This window comes from Lissotriton helveticus, chromosome 1_1 (genome assembly GCF_964261635.1).
Source record: "Lissotriton helveticus chromosome 1_1, aLisHel1.1, whole genome shotgun sequence".
Lineage (NCBI taxonomy): Eukaryota > Metazoa > Chordata > Amphibia > Caudata > Salamandridae > Lissotriton > Lissotriton helveticus.
In genome coordinates, this window is record NC_136057.1 from 493,181,568 (window position 1) to 493,209,460 (window position 27,893).

The following is a 27,893-nucleotide window of genomic DNA, read 5'->3' on the forward strand; positions in this document are numbered from 1 at the left end:
CACTTACCACCAACAAATTAACATCAACATTTAACTAGTGTTAGGACGTTGGCTATGTACTGCGTGAATTACATCCAACTCACACCCATATTTAAAGAGCAATATGTGATAAGAGGTACTAATTTTACACGTCCGACACCCAACAAAATCACAATACCCAGCGCCACTACCACTACAACACCCCTCCTGACCCCTCTCCCTCTACTAACTCAGATGCAGCACAAAACAGGACAACGGACCTTCCCAAATTAATACTAGCTCAATGTTCAGAGATGTGGCAACCAACTATGTATAAGGGAAGGAATTCGCACATCAACAATAATGTACACAATTCTAACACTACCCTTGATATTCTATACACAACTCACTATACAAAGCAAAAACGTTTCCGTGTGTAGATATACCATTGATACGTGTAGTGTACTGCACAGTGGACGCAACCATATTATCTCAGACTCCGGGTAATATCTCGGTCATGTTGCTGTGTTGTCTCCCCCTTTCAAGCAGAACTGAAGTGGGCTGATCCAACATACGCAACGTCAGCGTAGGAGTATAAATAATTAGCCTACGCCTTGGGGCGTGGTTCACTTCTGCAAAGAGAAAAGACTCTGCCACAGCGAAGGTCCTCACCCTGCCACGTGGCTGCTGCCATAACCACGTGCCTCGCCGATCCAGGCCGATTGCGAACTCAGCACCACAGCACCGCAGGCTTATATCTGTATCAACTACTGTCTTCCATCTACACTGCGGACAGCAGGGTTCACAACTTGAATTCAGCTTTGGATCTACACTACGCACCTCATTGAAGTTATTCTTTATTTATGTAAGGCAGAGACAATTTTCTTAAAGTTTGAACAGTAGGAAATTCAGCCTTCATTTATTTAATGCAGAGACAATTCTACTATATGTCTTCAGATTTTGTTTACATGAGTGACAAAAAGCATTTGTCCATGTCTGTGTCAACAACTGACTTCAATCTACACTGCGTACAACAGGGTTCAATCAATCAATCAATCAATCAATGACACTTGTAGAGCGCGCTACATACCCATAGGGTCTCAAGGCGCTGGGGGAGGGGGGGGGTGCCGCTACTGCTCGAACAGCCAGGTCTTCAGCTTCTTCCTGAAGGAGAGGTGGTCTTGGGTCAGGCGGAGGTCGGTCGGGAGGGAGTTCCAGGTCTTGGCGGCCAGGTAGGAGAAGGACCTTCCTCCTGTCGTCGATCTTCGGATGCGGGGGACGGCGGCGAGGGCGTGGTTGGCTGATCGGAGGTGGCGTTTGGGAGCGTAGAAGTTGATCCGGCTGTTGAGGTAGCTCGGGCCTTGGTCGTGTAGGGCTTTGTGTGCGTGGGTGAGGAGGCGGAAGGTGATTCTTTTGTTGACGGGGAGCCAGTGAAGGTCTCTCAGATGTCCGGAGATGTGGCTGGTTCGTGGGATGTCGAGGATGAGTCTGGCTGAGGCGTTCTGGATTCGCTGGAGTCTCTTCTGGAGTTTGGCGGTGGTGCCGGCGTAGAGGGCGTTGCCGTAGTCCAGTCGGCTGGTGACGAGGGCCTGGGTGACGGTCTTCCTGGTCTCGGTGGGGATCCACCAGAAGATCTTCCGTAGCATGCGTAGGATGTTGAAGCACGCCGAGGAGACGTTGTTGACTTGCCTGGTCATGGAGAGGGAGGAGTCCAGGATGAAGCCCAGGTTGCGTGCATGGTCCGTCGGTTTGGGTGCGGTGCCCAGGGCGGGAGGCCACCAGGAGTCGTCCCAGGCGGAGGGTGATGAGCCCAGGATGAGGACCTCCGTCTTGTCAGAGTTCAGTTTCAGGCGGCTGGCCGTCATCCACTCGGCTACCTCTTTCATCCCTTCGTGCAGGTTGGCTCTGGCGGAGGCGGGGTCGTTGGTCAGGGAGAGGATCAGCTGGGTGTCGTCGGCGTAGGAGATAATGCTGAGGTTGTGTTGGCGTGCGATGGCCGCGAGGGGGCTCATGTAGACGTTGAAGAGGGTGGGGCTCAGAGAGGATCCTTGGGGGACGCCGCAGATGACTTCGGAGGCCTCTGACTTGTACGGTGGTAGGCGGACTCTCTGAGTTCTTCCGTCGAGGAAGGAGATGATCCATTCCAGCGCCTTGTCCTGGATTCCGACGTTGCTGAGGCGCTGTACTAGGGTGCGGTGGCAGACAGTGTCGAATGCCGCGGAGAGGTCTAGGAGGATGAGGGCCGCTGTTTCTCCGTTGTCCATCAGGGCTCGGATGTCATCGGTGGCGGCGATGAGGGCGGTCTCGGTGCTGTGATTGGCTCGGAAACCGGACTGTGAGGGGTCGAGGGATCCATTCGTCTCGAGGAAGGCGGCCATCTGCTTGTTGACGGTCTTCTCGATGACTTTGGCTGGAAACGGGAGGAGCGAGATGGGACGGTAGTTCTTGAGTTCGGTGGGGTCCGCTGTTGGTTTCTTGAGTAGAGCGCTGAGTTCGGCGTGCTTCCAGCTCTCAGGGAAGGTGGTGGTGTCGAATGAGGTGTTGATGATGTCCCGTAGGTGGGGTGCGATGACAGCGTCGGCCTTGTTGAAGACGTGGTGAGGGCAGGGGTCGGTCGGTGATCCGGAGTGGATGGAGTTCATCGTGCGGATGGTGTCTTCGGTGCTGACCGGGGTCCAGGCGTGGAGGGTGGTGGTGGGGGGTGGTTGTTCGGTCTTGGTGTGCGTTGGTTGGTTGTTGAAGCTGTTGTGTATGTCCGCGATCTTGTTGTGGAAGTATGAAGCGAGGGAGTTGCAGAGGTCTTGCGATGGGGTGATGTCGTTGTTTCCTGCGCTGGGGTTGGATAGCTCTTTCACGATGTTGAAGAGTTCCTTGCTGTTGTGTGCGTTGTTGTCCAGCCGGTCCTTAAATGCAGTTTTCTTGGCGGCGCGGATCAGCTGGTGGTGCTTCCGAGTGGCCAGCTTGAGGGTGGTCCTGTTGTCCGGTGTAGGTTCCCTTTTCCAGACTTTCTCGAGGGCTCGGCAGTTCTTCTTGGAGCTCTTGAGTTCGTCGGTGAACCATGGTGCTTTCTTGCTGCCGGGTCTGCTGGGCGGGGTCCTCAGCGGGGCGAGCTCGTCTGCGCAGATGCTGATCCACTTCGTGAGGTTGTCGGCGGCCTGGCTGGGGTTCGCTGAGCTGGCAGGAGGGTGCTGGCTCAGGGAGGTGGTGAGCTGGTCTGCTGTGATCTTGTTCCAGCATCTGCGGGCGGCCTGTTGCTGGTGGTGGTGGGTCGTCGTTCTCTTGAAGGTGAAGTGGACGCAGCTGTGGTCCGTCCATTGGAGCTCTGTGGCGTGGTTGAAGGCGATGTCTGTGCTGGAAGAGAAGACTGCGTCGAGTGTGTGTCCGGCGAGGTGGGTGGGGGTGGACACCAGTTGCTTGAGTCCCAGGTTGGCGAGGTTGGCGAGCAGGGAGCTGGTGTTGCGGTCGTTGTTGTTCTCCAGGTGGAAGTTGAGGTCCCCCAGGAGGATGTAGTCAGCGGAGGGGAGGGCGTGCGGGCTGACGAAGTCGGCGATGTCCTCGCTGAATTGTGTGCGTGGTCCCGGGGGTCGGTAGATCAGGGTGCCTCTGAGGGTGGTGTTCGGGTTGGTGTGGATCTGGAAATGCAGGTGTTCGGCGCTGGTCAGGGTGTCGTCGGTGCTGGTCGTGAGACGGATGGTGTTCCTGTGGATGATGGCGATGCCTCCTCCCATCTGGTTGGAGTTGCGGTCCCTCCGGACGATCTTGTAGCCCTCTGGGATGGCGATGGCGATGTCGGGAGCTGAAGAGGCGTTCATCCAGGTCTCCGTGAGGAAGGCAACGTCCGGGGCTGTGGCATCTAGGAGGTTCCAGAGTTCGATGGCGTGTCTGTGGACGGAGCGGGTGTTGAGCAGGATGCACTTGAGGTGGGTGCTGCTGGTGTTTGACTTGGCGGGTGCTGGTGCGAGGGTTCACAACTTTAATTCAGCTTTCCATCTACACTACGGACAGCATTCAAGTTAGCCTTGATTTATGTAAGGCAGAGTCAATTTTGTTAATGGATGCCACAAAAAACATTCCTCAATGTCTGTAGAAAGTACTGCTTTCAAATGTACACTGCGATCAACAGAGTTTACCACTTGATACCAGAAGCGCATCAGCACTACAGACAACATTGAATTCCTTCTCGATTTATTTAAGGCAGAGACAATTCTACTGTGTCGTCAGATTTTCTTAACGTATGTGACAAAAAAGCATTTGTCGATTTTTCTGTTGACTACTGCCATAAATGTACTCTGCGGACAGCAGGGTTCACAACTTGAATTCAGCTTTCCATCTACACTACGGACAGTAGGGAATTCAGCCTTGATTTATGTAATGCAGAGACAATTCTACTGTATGTGTTCAGATTTTCTTTACATAAGTCACAAAAATCATTTGTCGATATCTGTGCTGACAACTGCCTGCGATCTACATTGTGAGGGTTAACGATTCAGGTGGAATGGCCATTGCAAATGACACATTCTAATAGCCAAGAGACATTGTACCAGTGCGAGCCGCCCGAACCACGAATCATCGCAGGGTGCGCACACGCTGAGTTCTTCATGTACCACTAACTCACTGCACCACAAGTCATCTCCACGTGGCCTTGTTAAGCAGAATTCACTAGGAAAAAGACATTGCTCCCATGGGGCCTGCCTGGACCACGCATCATCGCAGATTACATACAAGCTCAGTGCCAAAGGTACCAGTAAGTCACTGCACCATAATTCATCACCACGTGGCCATATTCAGGCAGAATTCAAAAGAGAAAAGACATTGGTCCGAATACGCCCCCCCTTTACCACTCATTATCGCAGGGAACGTACAAACTCAGCGCCAACGATACTACTAACTTAGTGCACCATAAATCATTTCAAAGAGGAGTGAACAGTTTTATGTCAGCAATGAGGCATAGTATCACTTTTAAATGGAATTCAGGCAGAATTCAATTGACAAAAGACATTACTTCAATTACTGTGCCTCCCCCCTCCCTAACCACGCATCATCGCAGGGTACGTACACGCTAAGCGCCAAAGGTACTCCTAACTCAGTGCACCACAAATTATCGCCACATGACCGTATTGAGTCAGATGTCTTGTTTAGAAGAAAATATATCATAGTTTTTGGAGATGTACTGCAACTTACTCCCGTGAATGGACAACCAATATAAACTTGATTTTAAAGACTTTGCTACCATTACGTCCTGCTCGGAACACGCATCATTGCAAGCTCCACAGAACTTTGTTGCTTCAGTTGCCACTAACTCTGTGCACCACTTATCATCGCTGGCTCCACACACTAAATTACCAATACTGTGCAGCTCTAATCAATGCCACGTGGTCGTGGGCTCTTGCTAACCACTGCCTCCTGCCTACACTGCGGTCATAAGAGCTCACAATTAATTACGCTGTTGATTTATTATTTGCAGAGTACAATACCAAACTAAATGTAACATTTATTAAACCCTATACAATATCCCTTTATTATGCTTCCTTTAACAACTTCTTTTATATCACTTATAGATTTACTTCAATAATACATTTCATGTTGCAAGTGCAAAGGTACACTTAATGATAGTCTACACTGTGGATAGCATAGGTCACAATTTGAACCTCACTTTTTCTTCATTGGAAACCTGCATTTCTTTTTTGGGGACAAAAATGGCTACACCACTGGAAGAATCATCTGATTCTGATCATTTTGTTGCTGAAGAATTTATAACCATCAATGGTACTTTTTTTTCCCTCAAAGTACATACAGTCCAGTATGCAACAGTCAATGCTTTGAGTGCAGCACGTTCACACCACGCATCATCGCAGGGTGAGCACACGCTAAACACCAGACGTACCACCAACTCAGTACACAATTAAATAAGATGATGCACTCCACCCTAAGATCTACACTGCAGACAGCATGGTTTACAACTTGAAGTCACCTTTGCATCTACACTATAGACAGTAGGAAATTCAACCTTGATGTATTGAATGCGAGACAAATATACTGTATGTATTCAGATTTTGTTAAAAGAAAAGAAAAAAAGCATAGTTCTATAATTGTACTGATTACTAGCTTCTATGTACACTGTGCACAGTAGGGTTCACAACTTGAATTTACCTTTTCAACTACACTACAGACAGCATTAAATTCAGCCTCAATTTATTTAAAGCAGAGAAAAAAAGTATTGCTGTTGCACTGCTAGTATGTGCAAGCACCTTCAATAGCTGCATCGTGTGAACTATGATAACAAAGAATGTAGAAGATTGCGCCAAAATGTACCTCCACCATCAACAATACCAAGTACCTCTGGGGTATCACCTTCAACATCGCCACCAGTCATACGTCTCCAATTTGTGAAAGTTACAATGCACTGCGTGAAGAGGAATCGTTTCATTTGTTATGGGGAGCAATCAGTACACCTTGTTTGCACAGCAATTGATAACCATCAATGCTAGTTTTTTTCCCCCTCAAAGTTAATATAGTCCAGTATGCAACAGTGAATGATTTCTGTGCAGCCCGCTCTGACCACACATCATCACAGGGTGAGCACACGCTAAACTCCAGACGTACCACTAACTCTGTACACCATAAATAATCGCCACGTGCCCTTGTTAAGGCAAAATTCAATAGTCAAAACACATTTTTATCAGTGCGGTCTGCCTGGACCACGCATCATCGCAGGCTCCAGACAAACCGCCCCTACCTCAGTGCACCACAACTCATGAACTCTTTACGATAGAATCTTCTGTGTATTATTTCACATACAATGCTCCTACCTTTGTACAGCAGAAGTCATAAACCGTTTATGATTAAATATCTGTATATGATATCATGATTACTATTCTACTTGTTATCAACACCAATGTAATAAAATGGAGTCGGGCACATGTGCCCGTACCCACTTCAACTATCTATCTGTGTCTGTATATTTATTGTGTTTGTAAAATGCTGCTCCTCCGCCCTACCACATTATATTGTGCTATAAATAGCGTATGCCACCATCTTACCTGTAACAGTAAGAGTGGGCTATTCCTCGTCCTTTTTTTTTTAGCATATTTATATAGCGCAAAATCAACCCAAAACTATATCAGCAATTTACATGAGCACCGTATTTACAATACATTTTCAGGCACGCGTACATTACGTCATTACTCTACAATAACAGGATGTGGACGATACTCCGAGCCTCGAACACGGACTTCCTTCACCAAGTTCTACAGTGTACCTGAATAACCACATACGTATATATATTAGCTGCCCTTCATGTGCCAAAAACTGCAACTTAAACCTTTCACAGCCCTGTATTACTACAGCTACAACACTCCACTGAATGTACAACAAACATTCATAATCGCAGAAATGTGTCATGTCCACCATCTTTTATGACTGCAACTATGAACGAATATGGAGTCAGTAATACCCCGTACCTTCCATGTTGGCCAAGTTGTGGAACTTTACAGATATAATGACACATGATTTCTCATATAGCTCACGACGGGACTACGCCCATAGCTCCGGAATCATGGTTTAGAGCCTCGCGCAGCAATGGCATACGTCAGGCCAGCCCACTCCACTTACACTACCAGGAAAAAACAAAAACAAAACATTGCTCAGATTTCCATTGTACTGATTTCTTAGTTCCAGGTCTAGTTGTCTAGAATGGCACACACACACTCCCTCATGGCTGGTATACACCCACACCACACCCATCCAGCGCATGCGTCACTACACACATGACCCTACCAATAAAAAAGACAGGGCGCACGTGCTGTACGCCATTTTAGAGTTGCTCCCATCGCAAGCGCTGTGATGGCCCGTCCTAGTGGTTCGGACGCCTCAAGTAGCCCGAACCACTGAGTACAAGGGCCCACCACTACGTGCGTGGCCTCTTTGGTTACTGAGTTAGTGGTACCACAAGGACTGAGTGGGTGAAGAACCTGCGATGATGATGGGAGCACAAGTATGTCGTTAGCCGTAGCGATATCAAGACTCAGCACCATATGTGAGACTTCTTGGTGGCAGAGCGGGACTGCATGATGTAGATGGTGTCCTGTCCATGAAAAGGTGAGCAGTAAGGCCTGGGTTCGCATCGGAGGGAGTCGATGGGTGCAGCAGACTGGATACAAAAAACCGATGCAGCTATTTAGACGAACGCAGTCCTATATACCGAATGTTATTCCATTAATATTTTTTTTTCAGGATCGTTTTTATAACCGGTCTAACGTCCGGAATATAAACTGTAGAAATAGTTGTTTTTAAATGCGATAGGGAAGGTGTGTGAAAGGGCGATGTTATTGTACTCCACATTAAGATAGTAACAAATATCAATAATAACATCTTTCTTCTACTATCGTTTAGATGTAGAGCTTCAGGATGCATTATGTCCTGGCACGTGGTGAAAAACACACCGGTGACAGAAAGGTGAGCTGCGAATATTCTTTTCCGTCACTCTCTCACTTCCTCTCTCCTTTCATAAGGAAATGACACACAATCTTAACTTCCTTTTTATCTCACAGGTTGTGTTTCACAAATTGGCGTCACCCCCCCAAAAAACCTACAAAGCTCTACGTTCGTGTATTCTGCGGTGATGCGTGGCCATCGTAACAACGTTTGAGAAGCCTGCTTCGACACGTCGTGCACCCTCTTTGAATCACGCCAATGGCACAAGGTGAGCAAAGAAACTTGTTTCCGAAACAACGACAACTTATCTGTGAAAAGAGAAAGTGGGTAGTGTGGAGCAGCTTCACGGCGTAGTAATGTACAATTATCTCCAAACAGTGAGGATATGTTACAACAGTCTGAGAGGCAGATCTACAAGCCCCTTGCGCCACTTTTCTGTCACTTTTAACATGAGAAAAGAGGCGCAAGGAGCTTCTAAATATGCCTCTGACTTCCCAAGAAAAACACTCACCTCAGGACTCTGCGAGTTAATGGGGTGCAACAGTCTAGATACGGCAAATTGAGAACTCACCGCTATGCAGTGGGAGTGCATGGGATATACTACTTCGGAAGAAAAACAGCGCACAAACACCTCCTTACAGTGGAACTGGATGAAATACATTTTCCTGAGTGTACAAATAAATAAAGCAAAAATATATGTGTGCAGTTGTATGTACTATGCTATTACTAACTCTATATATATCTATCTTTCAGATGACTAAACTAGAGGGTGCACTATGAACCAGCACGTGCTTGGACACACAAAGGAGGCAAAAAGGTGAGCTACGAAGATTTTCTCGAGTATTAACTCCTCTATCTATAACTTTCTCTCAGTTTTAATGTTGGTTTTTTCTCTCTTTCTCTCTCTCACTCTCTCTCACATTGTTTCTCTTTCTCTTTTAAAGTTATGGACGCTGCTGTCCACTCTGCCGAGGCTGAATGTAACACAGTCTGTAGTGTACAATCAAAGCTGAGTTCAAGTTGTGAACTCTGTTGGCCACAGTGTTTACAGAGGTAAGCAGAGCGGCCTAGATATACAATGCCTCCAATTAAATGCATTATAAATAAAAGAGCTTATTTACAAGCCCCTTGCGCCCCTTTGCGTCACTTTCAACATGGGAAAACTAACACACAAGTGGCGCAAGAGTCTTGTAAATAAGCCCTAAACAATATTGTCCTGCACAATGACTTGATCTCTCACCTAATTCTGTCTCATCTCTGAATCACTTTAAAGACCTGCTGGTCCATAGTGTAAATCTGACGCAGTAGGCACTTCCATACAGACACCTCTTGAACGCGGGCCTATAAGACAGGTGAAATGTATCAGGCACACTGCAGACGTGCAAATAACTAAATTTCGCCAAGTGTTACCCTAACTTGTAATGTTTGACCTCATTTACACATCGATCTAATTTTAAACACTTTTTTCATTTTTGTTTTGCAGATTACCTACCCTACTTCTATTGGAGTCCATATCACATTTTGTAGAATTGTTTTTTTAAAGTTATGTTTCTAGTTATTTATTACATTGTTATCTTTAAGTTACGTTTCCAGTTATTTATTATTGTTTTAATAAAAGTTAATTAAAAAAAGTATATACGTCTTCTTTTTCTGACAACATTTCACTATTATTTAGTGGGATAATGATATAGTTTAAAAATAGAAATTATATTTATAACTTGAAGTATAATACTGAGGCTAACTCTTTACCAGATCTTTACCAGTGTCTATAGCTACGACTAACAGTTCCTATGGAAAAGTTTTAAAACTCCAGCACAGTAACTGTTTCGATTAGCAACATAGGGGTTGATTAGGATAGCGGTTTTTCCGCCTCCTCCGGGCCGGCGGAAGCCACTGCCGGCCTGGAGGATACAGAAAAACCGCAGCGGACCCACCAAAGACCCACCGCCACATTAGGATGGCTGAAAAGCACTAATATGGTGACGGTGTCTCTCAGACACCGTCAGCCATATTAGGATGCCCAAAAAGAAATGCTTTTCCACGGCGGGTTTTCCGCCGTGGAAAAGCATACGGAGCTTCACTGCGGGGGCCCGTTGCGGGACTCCCTGGGTGAAGCAGGGTGGGGGGTGCACATGGGTGGTACCTATGGTACCCCCCTGCATTTGTATGCAGTAATCGGCACCCACCGCACGGTGCCTGCCGCTTGCTGCATACAAATGCAATGTATGCATTTTTAACATTGCGGCGGGTGCAGCCTGAAACTGCACCCGCCGCAATGTTAAAGATTGAGGATGGGACCGCCACCCTGGCGGTCACATCCTAATCTACACGGAGGGACCGCCGCAGCCCCTGCAGACGGTCCCTCCTACTCTATGGTGGCGGACGGACTCAGGTCCGTCCGCCATCATAATGTGCCCCATAGTGTGGTGAACTTCTAACCTCTGTGCTCATTTAAGTATTCCATGAACTGTTACTATGGTAACAGGCTGAAAACCGTTTGGGGGTAGGGTTGAAAGGTACTGGCTGTACAAAAACCGTTATATTTACCCAGGATCCTCTACATTACAGAAAGGAAAGCAAAGTAAAACAGAACACTGTGTACCAGATTTACAACCCCCTTGTGATGCAATAGTAACGCAATGAACTTGTAAATCTGCCCCTATGCACATTATAAGCAAAACGAGTACACAACTCATTCAATTCTTTATCGATCACAATTAGACAGTGTTGCTTCACGATTGACAATGAACTTCAATAAATACTTTGTGCCTATTTAAATGGAAGACAAGATTGACGACATTACACAACTTAGTGGCATATTTACAAAGACGAATTTAAAATTGTCGTCGCTTTAACGCCTGCAAACTACAACAAAAACTAAGAAAATGGACTTCAAAATCCTTTGTTATCTTATCGGAAGATTTTATCAACATTGCTGTTTCCTATACAAGACTGAGAGACACCCCCCGGGGCTATAAAATAAATGGTTGTGGGGGGCTCTAAGGCCCCCCTTTCAAAATTAGAAGTGTGGGGACCTCAATGACCCCCCTCAAGCCCCGGGAACCACCACCCCCAGGGATTTGTGCATTGTGGGAGCAAGACTGCGTGGCCCTCCACCTGGACCCCTCGAGGGCCCTGGGGACCGCCACGCCCCAGGGCCGGCTCCTGCAGTGTCACGGGGTGTCTACCCCCGGGACACTGCTGTTTGCTATGAGAAGGCGGGAGTCTCTCAGCTCCCACCCTCCCATAGCAAACTTAGTTTGCATTTTGAAAGATACAGCAGTGAAATCTGTTCTCACTTTCAAAATCCAAACCAGATTTCTTTTCCACATGCAAGTTAGCATCTCCCCATGCGGAACATCAATGTCGGCGGGACCGTGGGGGCATTGTGGCTCCCCCCACGGTCCCTAACATTTTTATAAGACCCGGGGGATAGGGTCCCCGGGGATATTAGAAATTACTGATAGGGGCTATTTTTTTACAGTAAAATTAAAAATCAGGCACCCAGCGCAGCGCTAAGTGCAGCTCCCTGATGTGCACGCCCTGGATGCACGACTCATAATCGGAAGGGTGCGCAACTCCATCGCCTTTGGTGCACAACTTCTACACGTTTGGGAGCCGGCATTGCTTTTCCACATGGGGAGCTACTAACATGCAGCTCCCCATGTGGAAAAGCAATCTGATTTAGATTTTAAAAGAGAGAACAGATTTCCTTGCTATGGGATGGCGGGATGGACACCCTGGGATGGACACCCCTCCCACAATACATAAAACCCGGGGAAGTGGTGGTCCCCGAGGCTTTGGTGACCTTGCAGCCCCACCAACCTTGGTCCCCTCCCCCCACCATTTTTTTTTTAGCCCCGGGGGTGACGATCCCCGGGGCTGGGGGGCCCCTCTGGGCCCCCCAAAATTTTTTTATAATTTTGCTCCGGTATTTAGCCCCCCCTGGGGGCCAAGTAGGGTTTTAAAAAACAATTGTGGGCCCTGGGAGTCCTTCTGGGACCCCCTAAGCAGGTCTAGAGGGTAAAATTATTTCTATCCCACCCCGTTTCTACGTTTTGCACACATATTCCACTGACTTCCTCAGCCTCGCTTCTACCGAGGCACAAAATGGCTGCCAACAATTCCTGCTTTTGAATGTTGACAACCACTTGACATCCAATTAGCATTCAGGGCGTGATCGGAAGGGTGCGCTTATGGTACGATGACAGTGCGCGCAGAATCCGCTGATCCACCGCACCCATAGATATATAAATCATTTTAACTGTAATTTTCTCAGGAACTACTGAACAGATTGACACCATTCAAGCAAAAGGCACAAGTCTGAACTGAGGGCTACCTCTTTGCCAAATATTGGTGTCATTCCGTTCAGCAGTTCAGGCTGTAGCTGTGCCTAAAGGTCATAGGGGAAATTTCATGGAGAAAACACGTTTTGGGACCCCCTTTTTTCTCGACCCCACTTGACGAATCACCGTGAAACTTTCAGGAAAGGAGCGGACCAGAGCTGGCCAAAAGATTGGAATATTTCGCAAAGATTCATCAATCGGCGCCAAAGTTATTGGGAATAGAATGTTGCGGATTTCCTATGGATAATAGGTCCTAACTATAACTACCTACTGGTGACCGCCAGTAGGATGAATATATATATATATATATATACACACACACACACGCATTCAATCTTAGCTTCACTACCAACCTAGACAGTAGGGTGAACAAACATGAGATACCAAGAAATTGGCGAAAAATCAACCCTGAAACTTTTGGCCCAATACTTCAGAATACCCCTCATGTTTTCTTGGGTGAATCTGATAGTGATGCAAGAACTTTTAATCATTAGTTAACTACTGCCTTGGACTCCATTGCACCCCTGAAAGAAATAAAATAATCTAGGCATAAACCTTCTGCACCCTGGTTTACACAGGATCTTCAACTAGAGAAAAGCCGGTGCAAAAGACTTGAGCGATTATGGCGAAAATCCTATAGTATTGAAGCAAAAACCATCTATAGGAAGGCAGTGAATCCATTTCATAAACAAAAACACATAGCCATAAAAGATTACTTTGCCAGTCAAATTAAAGCATCCCAAAATTCCGCAAAAGAAGTTTTCAAAATAATTCAAGGCTTTATGAAGCCAGAGGCCTTGAAAAGCAATATAACCCCTTCGGAAACTCTCTGTGAGAACTTAGCAAGTTTCTTTCATGAAAAAATTGAAGATATATATACTTCATTCACTGAGAGTGCCCAGTCACACCAAGGTCCCCAATCTTAGAAACATGGACAGACTTTGGCCCTTTTAGTACGGAAGACTCACTCAAACTACTGCAAAAAACTAAGGGCCTCATTATGATGGAGGATTTTCCGCATCCTCCGGGCCGGCGGAAGCCACCGCCGGCCCGGAGGATGCGGAAAATCCTCTGCGGACCCACCAAAGACCCACCGCCACATTAGGATGGCTGGTGGGTCCTAGTTTCCGTCCGCTGCTTTTCCGCCGTGGGTGGCTTACAACCGCGGCGGAAAAGCACTAATATGGTGACGGTGTCTCTCAGACACCGTCAGCCAGATTAGGATGGGCTCAGAAACATGCTTTTCCGCGGCGGCTTTTCCGCCGTGAAAAAGCATGTGTAACTTCACTGCGGGGGCCCGTTGCGGGCCCCCTAGGTGAAGGGGGCATGGGGGGTGCACATGGCACCGCGCGGTGCCTGCCACTTTCTACATACAAATGCAAAGCGTGCATTTTTAACATTGCTGCGGGTGCAGCTTGAAGCCGCACCCGCCGCAATGTTAAAAATAGAGGATGTGACCGCCACCCTGGCTAATTGCACTGGAGGGACCTCCGAAGGCCATGCGGAGGTTCCCTCCTACTCTATGGTGGCGGACAGACTCAGGTCCGTCCGCCATCATAATGTGCCCCTTAGTCTGGCTCCCCCCTGGATCCTCTCCCGGCCAGATTCTTCAGCACATTAGCACACTTGATTAACCCCTCATTAAATGAACTCTGGAATGCCTCACTAGAGAACAGCCTTCATGCAACCCATCCTAAAAAAAGAAAATGTTGACCCAGCCATTTACAAAAAATTTAGACCCATATCCCTTCTACCAGCCCCAGCTAAGGTTCTTGAGAAGGAGGTTCAAAAACGGCTGTCTAACTTTCTGGAATCCAACAAACTATTACATGACACACAATCTGGATTTCGTGCTGGCTACAGCACTGAAACAGCTCTACTGGAAGTCACCGAATCTATCCGAGAATCTCTTGACAAAGGCTGCTGTACAATGCTGGTGCTGCTCGACCTGTCAGCAGCATTTGACACGGTGTCGCATAAAATTCTGCTTGACAGGCTCAGGCATTTAGGAATTTCTGGGACTGTGCTGGCCTGGTTCCAATCCTTCCTTGAAGTTTGGGTCCAGAAGATACGATTACAGCCATTTGTCTCATCATCTCGCCCCCTAATTTGTGGAGTCCCTCAGGGATCGGCCCTTAGTCCTATTCTTTTCAATGTTTATCTCGCACCATTAGCCCCACTCATTGAACAGCATGATGTTAGTGTCATGTCATACGCTGATGACACTCAGCTGATTTTTTCTTTCAAGGATCATTCGGAAGCAGCCCGTACTAAATTTCGGGAATGTCTGGCTGATACATCCACCTGGATGACTAGAAACTGTCTGCGGCTGAACCCCGAAAAAACTGAAGTCCTTTTTTTTAATCAACCATCACCCCCCTAGTTCTAATCTTTGGTGGCCCCCGGCACTCAATCCAGCTCCCTGTCCTGTTCCATCAGCAAGAAATCTGGGTTTTAAAATTGATGAGACTCTGTCATGCAAAGCCCAGATAGCTCAAGTTTCATCCACATGCTTTTGGAAATTAAAAGCCTTGCTAAAATTCCTTCATCTGCTTCCGGCTGAATGTAGGAAAACAAGTTGGCCTAACGGCTAGGGCGCTCGACCTCGGACCTGGAGGAATTGGGTTCTAGTCTCGGTAACGACGCCAAACATCCTGTGATTCTGGGCACATCACTTAATCTCCCCGTGCCTAACAAAAAATGAATGTGTGTCCTCATGTAACGTAACTGGTGCTATGTAAAGCGCTCAGATACCCGATTTGGTTCGGGTCTAGTTCGCGCTATATAAAACTCTGCAAAAAAAAATTTAAAATTGTACACGCATTAGTGACATCCCAACTGGACTATGCTAATAGTCTATATCTTGGCCTGCCAGCCTATTTGTACAGAAAGGTGCAGACAATACAAAATTCAGCCGCAAGGCTCATTAAAACATTCCCTTAAGACATCACATCTCACAACACCTGCGTGCTCTTCACTGGCTCCCGGTAAGAAAACGCACAGAATTTAAAGCGCTAATTATCACGTATAGAGCAATAAATGGCACTGGCCCTTGCTATTTAAGAAAACGCATACACAAGAAACCTAAGGTCGAACTACTAAGAACTCCTTGTTATACCCCGCTTTCTAAAAGCCAGACTGGGTGAACAGTCTTTCTCAGTAAAATCAGCCTCCTTGTGGATATCCTTGCCGCTACAAATCAAACTTGCCCCATCTAAACCAAACTTCCGTAAACTAGTGAAGACGTGGCTCTTCAGCCAATTGTAGTTCAGTCGGGTTATACTATGCTGACTTTCCCTTTTTCTGCTCAGCGCCGGGACACTCCCGTCGGGGGTAGCCGTGCGCTCTATAAGATGCATAATAATAATAATAAATATATATATATAAAGCTCCACCCTCCTCCCGGAAATTAACCCAGGAAGACAGCACTTGTGGGGGCAGGTTCCAGAAATGTATTAGTGAACCACGGGCACATACGCATTTCAACAACAGCCTTTGTCGATGTTAGCTGAGAAACGCCAGACACCCCCATTTTAAACGTTATCAAGCGTGTGTACAAAAGGCAAAGTACACCCATTACAGTGGAGCAGGTTATTTTTTAATGCAAGTGAGTGACAAATAGTGATTTAAAAATTGGCCAGATTTAACTCCCTAAAATGTTTTCTTCTGGAGCAACTGGACAATATTAAAAATGTTGGGAAGATGCAGTTCTCAGTTAAATTGACCTCCGGCATCATTTTTATGCACTTTTTATGCACGTTTTGTCACTACACCAAAAAATAACCTGCTCCAGTGTACTCAGGTGTCAAAGCACACCCGAAAGCATTCGGCTATTCGGGTGGGACCCCAATGATCAAGCATGTCACCAACCAGGTTGGTGAGTGAGGGGTCTTCTTAAGAAAGGAGAACTTTCCTTCCTGTGCACCTCTCCCAGTACTTCGGAGACATTGAGTGGTCTCCTGGGCGTACTCCTCCCACTGTTTGATTACGGTGATCAAAGCAAACCAAACAATTACATTCCTGAATACTCCAGCAAGTACCAAAAAATATCTAAACAAGTGAAACAACATTTAAAGAAATTAAAAAAAGACTCTTATAAAGTTCATACAGAGCAATTATTGCAAAACATTCAGTGAGAATTCATTAAAAATAAATTGAAAATTCATAACGTTGGGCCCAAGCGGGAACCAAACAGCATCAGATAAGGATGCGAAATACCAGTGCCCAAACCTAGGTTTAGACATAAGGCATAGAGGTGACGCATGAATTATGCAAAAAAGAAGGAAAGAACTCTGGGTAGTTCTCAAGTTTACAAGAGGAGCTGCTTTCCACCTAAACTTGAGAACTACCCAGAGTTCTCTCCTTCTTTTTTGCATAATTCATGCATCACTCTATGCCTGAAAGGCTTTTGTTTTGACTTGTACTGGGTGCTCCCTTGTGTCTGGACAAAGCTATACCTCTCTGAAGAGCTCTAATTAGAGCAAAACACTGTGTCTGGGGTTGCTTTTACTCATTTCAGGTTGGCTTGAGTTGGTATTTTACCAATTCAAAGCTGTAATACTGTGCCTGGAGTGATAAATGGCTTTTGTCATTTTACAGCTCGGCAAGGACAGCACAGTGCTAGTCCTATGCTTAACCCCTTTGGTGCTAAGGCAATTCCCACTTTTACTCTAATTTCCATTGAAATTACATGGTCAGCTTGGCTGCAGTGCATGACGAGCTGACCTTGTCATGAGCATTGAAGGTGTTAAAGACTTTGCTGTAGAAATGGCAAAAGACTTTGTCCTTTTCTATCTCGGCATGGATGGCACTTTGATAATCCTATGCTTAAAGACTTTGATAGAAAACAGACATTTGAGGTGAGCAGATCTAGAGTGTCGCTGGTGTTGAGAGTGCTCTAACAGGAGCTGCTTTTTACCTAAACTTGAGAACTACCCAGAGTTCTCCCCTTTTTTGCATATATATATATTTTTTTATTTTCCACAAAGTGATCCCTTCGTTCCGAGAGTGCTCCGCAGCGGGTGCTCAGCAAAGGGGCCAGATTCTGGCCCAATTTATTTTTTAAGACAAGGGATGCAGCACTCTTGAGTAGTTGTTGCTTAATTTATTGGTAAGCGTTCACTCCACATGAAGTGAAAACCAGGAGCAGCATGACAGCACTCCAGTCCACTGAACATCACAGTCCCATCCCGAACTGCTACTGGTTTGAATAAACGTATTTTGGCTGATATTGACCTGTGGTGAAGTCATCTTCTATAGCAGGCAATCTGTGTATTGTAGTATGTAGAGGCCAGCCTGGGCCACGGAAGATGACCTGATGCTGTTCCAGCATTCCAGTGAATCCGTCAACCATCGGATATGCCTATGGCACGGGTGCCGTTTTTTTCAAAATAAAGCCATCGTTGGCATTGTACAGCAACTTTATGCCACAATCCATTTTGATAATATAGGTGGTTATTTTGGGATTGAACAGCAGGCAATTCACTTGATAACACTGTCTGGAACTACAGGAACCAAGAGGCCACTGAGTGGGCCACGCCCACTGAGGCGGGTTTTTGGAATTGAAAAGTGCCGCCAAATCTCGTCCTGCTGCTTTCTCCTAGCCCAATGCCCCTGATGAAGTAATCAACGAAACACGTCGGGATGGGACTGTGATGTTCAGTGAACCCAGTGCGGTCATGCTGCAGCTGGTTTGAATAAACGTATTTTGGCTGATATTTACCTATGGTGAAGTCATCTTCTATAGCAAGCAATCTGCGTAATGATATATATATATATATATTTTCCAAACCTCACAACCCAAGGGAAGTGAAGACACCGCACTTGTTTTTAGGGTATGAACTTGGTTACTTTATTATACTGCGAAAGCAAACAGGACGCGTTTCCACTGTAAGCAAAGACGGGTTGACACCGTATTTGTAGTAGCTACATGCAAACATTTACGGTGCAGAATTTACATGGAAATAGTTAACGGACTGTTACTTACTCAGCCCTTGGGTGCCGTCTTCGAAGGTATAAGACCTCAAACAAATATATTAATACAATAAATCGTAAGCGTGCATGATACATATCGGTTGCCAGTAGTTGCCTATAGTTAAGACCTAGTTTCCATAGGGAAAGCATTTTGTGACTTGCCTATATCTTTGGCTCCTGTTGACGAATCTTCACAAAATGTTCCCATAAAAATGCCCTAGTGATTCTTGTTATGCATGAAAAGTCTCAAGGAAATCCATCAAGCAGGGGCAAGGCAGAGAAGGGGGGGCAAAAAATATGCTTTTCCCATGTTAATTCCTTCAGAGGAATTATAGGCTCTACTACAGCCGAATCAATGACCAGATTTACACCACATTTAGCAGAAATGTAACTCAACTGTTGCACCCAAAAGAGACCTTTTTGGGAATTGATGTAAATCCGTTCAGTACTTTTTGAGATATAAAAAAAAATGTGTATATATAGGGACGCGGATCCTTCGAAGATGCTATAGTTCCCATGCTGAGATCTAATTGGTTGCCAATGCCTCAACCAGGAAGTGTCGGCAGTCATCAAGAGAAGAGGCTCCAGAGAAAACATTGAAAAAAAGAAAAGGGGACGTGGTTATTCCTACCCTGACTCCCTAAGTATGGAGTATGGTGGTGGGGTCCCCTTGTGATCGCAACAGGGCCAAAAATCACTTTTATTTTTACAGTTTTTGCAACAAAAATCCAATAAAGCTGTGAATGTGCAGCAACAAAAAAAATAGAGACAAGGGCAGGTTTCCTTGCTTGTTTTAAATACATGTCCCGTAGCATTTTTTTTTAATAGATCCTTGGACACCAGGTACCACCACCACTTCCTTGGAGATTTATTGATGAAAAGAAGCGGGCATACGGGGCCCCCCTCCAAAGGCATTATAAGACCCCAGGACAACCACCTCCCTGGTGCTAAGGAAAGAATGAAGGGGAGGGCTGTACGGACCCACCCGAACCTCAGGGATCACCACCTCCCCGTGGCTAAATAATAGCTAATGGGCGCCCTGCTGAACCCCCAGTCATAGGGACCACCACCTCCCCAAGGCCATGCATTCTTTTTAATGGTTGAGGGGCCTCCCTACCATGCTATATATGGGCAAGGGATAAACCAACTCCAGGGGCCGGCCCATGCAGATCAAAGGAGGAGAGCTGTGCGACCACCTTCCTAGAGTCAATAATGTCCCTGGGATCGTCAATCACCAGGGCCGGCTCCTGCTATGTCCTAGGGTGTACCCCCCGGGACATAGATGTTTTCAATAACTTGGTGGGAACTTTGACAGCTCTGGCCAAGTCAGACCAAACACAAACTCTGCTCTCATCAAGCAAGAGCTGTGAAACTGCTCCTGCTTGCTGAGAGCGGAGTTTTCATTTGTTTCCCTGCCCGGCGTCAAGCAGGCAGGGAAACAGTTAACATGATTGCTCTGATAGACAGGGAGCTGCATCTTTAGCAGCTCCCTGTCTGTCAGAACAATGCTGGTTCCTGCAGGAGGCGAGGAGCCGGCTGGGACTGCAAATGCCTAGCGGTTCCTATCGCAGTCCAGTGGGAAAAAGATGAGAAAGAGGCAAAATAAAGGTCAAAAGTGAGAAGAGAGAGGCAGATTAAAAGTCAGAAACAAGCGGAAAGAAATAGAATAAAGGTCTGCAACAAACGGAAAGAGGCAAGATAAAGGTCATCAACGTGCAGAAAGAGGCAGAATAAAGGACAACAGTGAGGAGAAACAGGCAAATTAAATGTGTGAAACGAGCAGAAAAAGGCACAATAGAAGTGAGAAACACGCAGAAAGATTCCAATTAAAGGTGAGAAATGAGCAGCAGGAGGCAGGGTAAAGATCATCTATGAGCAGAAAGTGGGATAATAAAGGTGAGAAACGAACAGAGAGAGGCAGAATAAAAGTCGGAAATTAGCAGAACAAGGCAGAATCTCTCGTTCCCAAAATGTCTATCTATTGCTCATAATCCAATTTATTGCGACTGTTCAGTGGTGCTTTAAGATGCAATAGCCCCCTAAAAATCGAGTTTGATAATGAATGCCAATCTAGATCGAGCTAGAGTGATATACAAGGCTAATTCATATTCTACATTTTTTTAGATCATGTGTACCCATTTAATCCAGTTACCCACTTGACTCTGTTCAAACTCCCATGATTACTGTAGTAGTTATGAGCCAAATGGATTCTTCTATGTTGGCAGTTACTGATATCGGAGTTGAGAACCAGACATGTGCCCAATAGGGTATTTACTTCTTAGCCCCCTCATTACGAAGGGCCTCTTAATGCCAATTGGGCCGTTAACTGAAACACTTCAGATCTCTTAACTTTAGCCTGGCGATTTTGGCTGCTAGAAGTGAAATTCTGACACGGGGGAACACACTCAAAATTACTGATTCCAACAGTAACTTCTCACTTCTTAGTAGACCCTTAGGGTCCAACTCGTAATGGGGTGGATTGTCCCCAACTCTGGACTTTTTTGCACCCTCAGTTTCTGATAGCGAGTTCTCAACTTTTGAATACTTCCCCAGGTCTCAGGCTGGATCTGGAACCCCTGCACGCCGGCAGGTGACGCCGGCAGCTCACGTCAACATTGCTCAATCAATAAATCAATCAATCAATCAGAGAACTTGTAGAGCACGCTACTTACCCATGAGGGTCTCAAGGCGCTGAGGGGAGGGGGGGGGGGGTGCTGCTACTGTTCGAAGAGCCAGGTCTTGAGGAGTCTTCTGAAGGCGAGTAGGTCATGGGTGTGCCGTATGTGTGTAGGGAGGGTGTTCCAGGTCTTTGCGGCAAAGTAGGAGAAGGATCTGCTGCCAGAGGTCATACGTTGAATGTGGGGGACTGCAGCGAGGGCGATGCTGGCGGAGCGGAGCTGGCAGGTGGGGGTGTGGAAGCTGAGTCGGCTGTTCATGTAGGCTGGTCCGGCGTTGGGGAGTGCTTTGTGTGTGTGGGTGAGGAGCTTGAAGGTGATCCTCTTGTGGACGGGGAGCCAGTGTAGGTTTCTCAGGTGGGGGGTGATGTGGCTGCGGCGGGGGCGTTGACGATAAGTCAGGCGGAGGCGTTTTGGATGAGTTGTAGTCGTCGTAGGTGTTTGGCTGGGATTCCTGCATAGAGTGCGTTGCCTTAGTCCAGTCTGCTGCTGATGAGGGCATTTGTCACCGTTCTTCTTGTTTTGGTCGGGATCCACTTGTAGATCCTGCGGAGCTTGCGGAGGGTGTTGTAGCAGGAGGAGGAGACGGCATTGACCTGTTTAGATATGGAAAGGGAAGAGTCGAGGATGAATCCTAGGTTGCGTGCATGATCGGTGGGTGTTGGTGCTGTTCCCATCATGGTCCGCCACCAGGAGTCATCCCAGGCTGAGGGGGTGGGTCCGAGGATGAGGACCTCCGTCTTGTCCGAGTTCAGCTTCAGACGGCTGCTCCTCATCCAGTCGGCGACGACCTTCATTCCCGCGTGGAGGTTGGTTTTGGCGGTGTGTGGGTCCTTGGTGAGGGAGAGGATGAGCTGGGTGTCGTCGTCGTAGGAGATGATGTTGAGGTCGTGATGGCGGGCCACTTGTGCAAGGGGGGCCATGTCGACTTTGAACAGCGTCGGGCTGAGGGATGAGCCCTGAGGGACGCCGCAGATGATGTCCGTGGCTTCGGAACGGAAGGGTGGGAGAAGGACTCTCTGGGTTTTGCCTGAGAGGAAGGACGTGGTCCAGTCAAGGGCCTTCTCTTGGATTCCGGCTTCTAGGAGGTGTGTCTTTAGAGTGCGATGGCATACCGTGTCACAGGCGGCTGACAGGTCCATGAGGATGAGGGCTGATGTTTCGCCGTTGTTTAGTTGGTGCCCGACGTCGTCTGTGGCGGCGATGAGGGCTGTCTCGGTGCTGTGGTTGCATTTGAATCCGGACTGGGACGGGTCCTAGATGTTGTTGTCTTCCAGGTGGCGGGCCAATTGCATGTTGACGATTTTCTCGATGACCTTTGCCGGGAACGGGAGCAGGGAGATGGGCCGGAAGTTCTTGCGGTCCTTGGGTTCCGCTTTGGGCTTCTTGAGGAGGGCATTGATTTTGGAGTGCTTTCAGGTTTCCGGGAATGTCGCTGTTTCGAAGGAGATGTTGATGACCTTCCGTAGTTGGGGTGCGATTGCTGAGTCTGCTTTGTTGAATACGTGGTGTGGGCATGGGTCTGACGGAGATCCTGAGTGGATGGAGTTCATGTTCTTGCATGTCTCGTCGTCGTTGACGTTGGACCAGGAGGTCAGGCGGTTGGCGCTGGTGGTGTTCACAGGGGAGGTCGCATTTGGCGTAATCGGGGCGGTCATGGTGTTGAAGCTGTCGTGGATGTCAGCGATCTTGCGGTGGAAGAAGATGGCTAGTGAGTCGCACAGTTCTTGTAAGGGCGGGATGTCGTTGGTGTTGGCGCTGGGGTTGCGGAGATCTTTTACGATGCTGAAGAGCTCTTTGCTGTTGTGTGCATTGTTGTCCAAGCGGTTTTTGAAGTAGGATCTCTTGGCTAGTCTGATGAGGTGGTGATGTCAGCGGGTGACGTCCCTGTGGGCTGCGTGGTTGTCCTGCGTGGTTGTCCGGTGTGCGTTCATGGAGCCATGTCTTCTCCAGTTTCCGGCATGCGCGTTAGGGAGGTCTGGAGCTCGTCGGTGAACCAGGTGGCTCTCTTGCTGGCATGGCTGTTGGAGGGTTTCTTGAGCGGGGCGAGGGTGTTGGTGCAGTCGTCGATCCACTGTCTGAGGTTGCGGGCTGCGGCATCTGGGTTGGTGAGGTCGGTGAGTGGGTTCTGGTCGAGGCTGGTGATCAGCTGTTCGCTGGTGACTTTGCTCCAGCAGCGGCCAGGTAGCTGTTGGGTGTGGTGGTGTGTGGTTGGTTTCTTGAAGGTGAAATGGATGCAGCGGTGGTCAGTCCAATGGAGTTCGGTGGTGTGGTCGAAGGTGACGTGGGAGCCTGTGGAGAAGACCGGGACCAGCGCGTGGCCGGCGGCGTGGGTGGGTGCAGTGACGAGTTGTCTGAGCCCGAAGTTGGCGAGGTTGTCCATTAGGGTGGCAGAGTTGGCGTCGCTGTTGTTTTTGAGGTGGAAGTTCAGGTCCCCGAGGAGGATGTAGTCCGTGGAGGGAAGTGCGTGGGTGCTGGTGAGGTCGGCGATGGAGTTGCTGAACTGAGCTCGGGGTCCGCGGGGTCTGTAGATGAGTGTTCCTCTGAGGGTGGTGTTGAGGTCGGTGTGGATCCAGAAGTGCAGGTGTTCGGCGATGTTGAGGGTGTCGTCTGCGTGGGTGGCGACCTTGGGGTGGACTTGTGGACGGTGGCTATTCCTCCTCCGACTCCGTTGGCACGATCCCTATGGGGGATCTTGTAGCCGTCCGGGATGGCTATGGCGATGTCGGGCACCGAGGAGTCGTGCCACCAGGTCTTGGTCAGGAAGGCCACGTCTGGGGCGGAGGAGTCGATCAGATCCCAGAGCTCGATGGCATGTTTGCGTGCGGAGCGGGTGTTGAGGAGTATGCAGCGGAGGTGGTGTGGTCCATTCCTTGGAGGTTTGGTGGTTCTGTCGCAGGTGAAGCTGCAGGTGTGGCAGGAGAAGCGTTTGTGGGTCCGTTTCAGGGCTGCCTGGAAGCAGGTGTGGTTTCGGCCGGCATTGAGTGCGTGGAGGGTGCTAGCGTCGTAGTGGATTCTGGTGTCGAGGCGTTCGTGGGGCCCAGCAGTTCTGGCGTTGGGCGCGGTCCAGGCGCGGACGGGCTTGCCTCTGGCGCAGTGCGGCTGCGCAGTGGCCGCCATTTAAAGGGGGGGGAGGAGCAGCTGGGAGGCGGGAGCGGGGCGGCGAAAGGATGGCGAGGGGGCGGGGTCGCAGGGGAGCAGTGGTGGGAGGGGGTAAAGAAGGAAAAAGGGGGAGGAGGGGAAGCGAGCTGGACGCAAGGAAACAGGCAAGAAACCGAGGGCAAGACCAGAGCAACAAAACACACAATATGATTACAGAAATGAGGAGGCAGACAATGAGGGCGAGACCAAAGCAACAATGTCACAGAGTACAATTACAGAGCGAGGATACTATACCATATGGGGCACAGCAGGCTAGAAAACCCAGTGGAGTGGCAGCAGAGTGGGGAGAGGCACTGGCACAGAGATGGAGCTGTGCGGCAGGAGGGAAGCGACCAGGCCTGTGAGCAGGCAAGGTCGCTCATGGGCCTGTATAGGCACCATCTAGGCACATTGACATCATTCCCTTCCCTTCCACACCAACAGATGGGGAAGGCTCATCTCATTGAGATTTTAATTCTCAAAATCCTTCAAAATGCAAGGGAATTATTGTAGTTTTTTCTTCTTGTTCCACGTGGAGGCTCTCGTGCCTTTGAGACTCCACGAGGAATAAGGAGAATTAGATTGTTGAGAAAGCGCTTACCTTTGAATTAGGATGGTTGTTGAGGCAGTTTGATGAAGGCTGTTATTCCGGAGGCTTTTGTTCTTCGTTGCCTGGCGGAATACGATTAAAGCTACTTTATTAAGTTTAAACGTGTATTGTAATATTCTACACGATTTATGGCGACGATCTCAGCCAGACTGGCCCCTCGCAAATGCCGATTAGCTTCATATATCTAAAGATTACTGAAGAGCTACAACATCCGTTTGGAGGATTTTTATTGGCCTATCCTTTTCCAAGTTTGTGCTCAGGGGTGTGGAATTTATTAAAATATCTACTTGTCCATGGGGCAATTTGCTTCATAAATCTACTTGTCCTGTAACAAAATCCACTTGTCCCTTTGGTGCCATGTGGTTCGGCGACGGATTGTGGCAGCAGTCTCATTGTATGGGAGCTCTTGTATAGCCTCTCTGATTGTGCCAGGGCTCATGCCGTGGTGGTTTTTGAATGCTAGCAATCCCTTTGTGTTGCTGCGTTTCTGCGGATTTGCATGCTGGGACTGGGGGTAGTGGTGAGCGGTGGTTCCAGGGTTGGTAGGGGGTTTCAACAACTCTTCTCTAATCTTTTCCCATGCTGAGAAGTGTTGGAGATTTGCTCCTGACAGTGGCGGACGTAGACCTTCCTCCAGAGTTCGGAGAAGAGTGGTTGATGGGAGGGTGACCTTGCAAACACTCGGGTTTTCGCATGAGCAAATCTACACATGCATATTTGCTCATGATAAACTGCAGTTCACGGATATTTTCCGGGAGTGCATTTCTTGCCCTACTTCTGTAGATTCTTGTGAATTCACGAAAGCCATATAGCTGCACTTAATGCAAGGACATATACCAGGGATGCATTTTGGGACTTTCTTTAGTAATAGGGACCCTAGTTTGGTCTGGCCATGACCACAAGCTTTTGTGTTTGTTAAAATGTTCTCTCCCTCTCTCTGTATCAGCTGGCTCCGCTGTGGGTGGCGGCGTTGGGCTCTTTCACGGGGGGTATGTTGGCACACAGAGTGGTTTTGTTCAGTGGCAGTAACTAATTTGGCAGTGTGTGCTTTTTTTAGACCAATTTTATTTTGCTTTTGCCAATGTTTGTTATAATGGTGAGGGCCCGGCAGCTCTCGCGTCAAGAAGGCTTTACAGAAACCATGCCAAAACAAGTCACGTATTGGCAAAACTAAAGGGCTGACCACTAATTTCAGACGAACTGGCTTTGCCAATGCTTGTTTATTTTTATGTTTCTCATGATCTTATTGAAGCTGGTTACACTGATTTGCCAATATGAGTGTTTTCGCGAAATACTAGCATGCATCAACACATTTTACTAAATGATGCTGCAAAGAAACGGTACCTGACATTTCACAGTAGTTTAGCAAAATGTTTTTTTTCCTACTTTCATTTTTTTAAGGAACATTTTATATTGTAAGCAAAGAGTCATTAACCTTGCTCTTAAGCTTCTGCAAATATTTGCATCTAATCAGAGAGCATTCTGGGAACATTATGCATAGCCTCATATTGCTAAACTTTCAAACCATGAGTACACATTTTTATACTGTAACTACTGTCAGTAGTGCAGTCAGAACTTACATATACTTAGAACGCTCACCCTAATAATAAAGGATTTTAATTAAAGAACCATGAATACAAGTTTGAACAGCAATATCTTAGGCACACAAATAATAACTTAACTTCATGCATGCCCTTCCCTGGCTCTTAATGTGCTACTACAACCTGGCAGCCAAAGGCTTTGTGCTGCAGGGGGTTGGGCCTACTTGTCCCAAGGACAAAATACACATTAAAACGTGTTGCCCTTGACCCCAAACAATATGTCCAGGGCGTTGGGCTATAGGAATTCCACATTCCTGTGTGCTTCAAGTAAATTCATTGGCTTCTTCATCGTGGCTCCTCCTCTTCATGGAAAACCTTCCTCCAATTGAAGACGTGAAAACTCAACTTTCACTTTGCTCCGTAAGTCGCAGTGACTCTTCCGAATGATTAATATGTGATTAGTTTTCACTTAGAAGAAGTCGGAAGAACTGCGCTGGTGGTGAACTTCACGAACACATGCGGTATAGGAAGGTGAGACTTTGATTATATGCAGCGCTTAGAAAAGGTGAGACTTTAATTCAAAAGCAGTGTTTCTATTGGTTTTAATGCAGCGTTTGGGAATTTTACTAGCTGTGTTGGCCGCATGCCGCTAGTGTTGTCTTCCCTGAAAAGAGGTGAGATTGTCTGCGCCTGTATACTCCTTTGGGAATTCTTCTAGCTGTGTTGGCCGCATACCGCTAGTGCTGTCTTCCTTGGAAAGAGTGAGAGATTATTAGCGCCTACATACTTCTTTTCAGTTTAGCTGTGAACGATTGCTCCATGTACGTTTAAAGGATACTCGCATTCAATCCAGCACCTGCCGTCCATTCATTATAAACTTTCATTATAAACTACTTTTTAAGAGACATTTTCTTTTCCTTTTCAATGCAGCATCTGAATGTCTCACGACTATTATAATGAATTGCAACTTTAAATACTTAATTTTTTACATTTGGTTAAGAAGACATCTGCTTATCTCAATTTAAAGCTAATCAACTTTCAAACTATTCCTGCCTTCATCTATTTAAAGTGGCTACTGCAGAACTAGACTTAAGGTTCATACATCACAATGTTTACTGTGTCGTGTACAATGATTGAAACTACGATATTAAAACTCATTTTTTAACTTACTTTATGCGGAGAATTAGGCTGATTCGCACAGCTATCAAACCTCAGT

At 47.3% G+C, this 27,893-nt stretch overlaps 1 protein-coding gene across 6 annotated transcripts in view; it reads right to left on the reverse strand.

Moving 5' to 3' along the window:
* The window catches only part of LOC144812382 (dihydrofolate reductase-like), a 453,064-nt gene that overhangs the window by 22,143 nt on the left and 403,028 nt on the right, over window positions 1-27,893 (reverse strand). The window lies entirely within an intron of this gene.